The 1,691-nt window shown below is 42.2% G+C and overlaps 1 pseudogene; it reads right to left on the bottom strand.

The window, feature by feature from the left end:
- Positions 1-267: 267 nt before the first annotated feature.
- On the bottom strand, positions 268-1,150 carry LOC112851494 (nucleophosmin-like; annotated as a pseudogene).
- Between the last annotated feature and the right edge of the window lie 541 nt (positions 1,151-1,691).

The raw sequence follows: 1,691 nt of genomic DNA, 5'->3' as shown, positions 1-1,691 counted from the left end.
CAGAAATGAAATAAGACTGAAAACAATTTTTTTTAAATGTTTATTTGTGAGACAGAGAGAGAGCTTGACTGGGGGAGGGTCAGAGAGAGAGGGAGACACAGAATCCGAAGCAGGCTCCACGGTCTGAGCTGTCAGCACAGAGCCCAGTGCGGGGCTCGAACTCACAGACCGTGAGATCATGACCTGAGCCGAAGTCAGAAGCTAACCGATTGAGCCACCCAGGCGCCCCAAGACTGAAAATTTTAACAAACTGCTTAAACTGTTTTCTTAAAGAGACTTCCTGCACTGCCAGATGCCTTGAATAGCCTCTTGGTCAGTCATCTGGAGACAATTCTTCACATAATTGATGAATTTGGCCTCCACTTTTGGGAAGAGGGCCACCTTTGTCTATGCTTGTTTGCCATTTTTTGCTTTAATATCTTCTATGGAACTAGGCCCTTTCAGTGTTTTGGGAATGTTTTCCTATTTTTTGAAGGATCTTGACCTTTTGATCTTGGTGTTGATGATTTTGAGTCTCTTCCACTCTGGTTTGATGTTTGTGCATTTTTGGCTGGAGTGTCTTGTATAGATTTCTTCACTAGAGCCTTGTCTTCAGTTTCCTCCTCGTCACCATCACCACCATCACCATCATCTTCACATCTTCTTCATCATCATCTTCTTCATCATCATCATCTTCATCAGCAACAAGTTTTACTTTTCTTTGTGGAAACTTGCTGCCACTTTCAGGAGCAGAACACTTTCCAAATATACCAAGGAGTTTCATATCCCCTTCCCTCTTCCTCTTCTGACTCTGCATCGTCCTCCACAGCTATAAAGTTCTGTCCACCAGTGTGCACAGGCCTTGAATCACATTTCAACTGTAAGACCACAGGTGGTATTATTTCCAAGCCCCCTAGGGAAACCGTCGGCTGGACAGACATTTTCAAAGTTGCCAGTGTGATTTTAATTGGATTGCCATAGTAATTCATTGCCTCTGATTCAACAACGTTCAATTCTTCCTTTGTACCAGCCCCTGCACAGGCCATTCTTAAATATGACTGGTGCTCGTTTCCAACCTTATCCACATTAAAGTGATAATCATTGTCAGCCTTCAGTTCACAACCAAAAAGGTAGTTCTGGGACTCATGTCCATTTCCTTCAAAGCTTCCATGGTATGGTGGCATGCATTTAGGTGGGAGAGAGGGCGGATGGGGATAAACGACTTCTGTTCCAGAGAACAGCTGCACAGGATGGAATCACACCAGGGAGTAAATGAAATATTTTAAAGTGGAAGGGGCAGTCTCATGAACACAATCATTTTAAGGAGAGAAAAATAAAGGGCCATCTGCCTGTATTATCTGACCAGATCACTGAGTCACACAAAGAAATAACTTTTGAGGTGTTTTATTTGGCTTCTTGTCCGGTATACACTTGACTACAGGATGGTCTATAAACCCGTATGATCCCCGGTAATTTTACCTGACTCCGCTGGGCTAATGGTGAGACTCCCATTAATCGCACACATTTTTTAATCCAACCACGTAAAATTTGAAGTTCCTATTTTTTCACCCCCTTTCTCTTCTAAATCTATTTATAAGATTAGTTATTGTATACCAACTTAAGCTAGACTGTCATTCTGATTAAGACCCTCAAATGGCTCAGACAAAGATCACAAAATAAAGGTTACAAATCAAGTAAGCTACGAGCTATTG

This window comes from Puma concolor, chromosome D2, assembly GCF_028749965.1.
Source record: "Puma concolor isolate L17-30 chromosome D2, mPumCon1.1.hap2, whole genome shotgun sequence".
Classification (NCBI taxonomy): Eukaryota; Metazoa; Chordata; class Mammalia; order Carnivora; family Felidae; genus Puma; species Puma concolor.
Note: the sequence above shows the minus strand (reverse complement) of the source record. Positions and strands in the feature narration are given on the sequence as shown.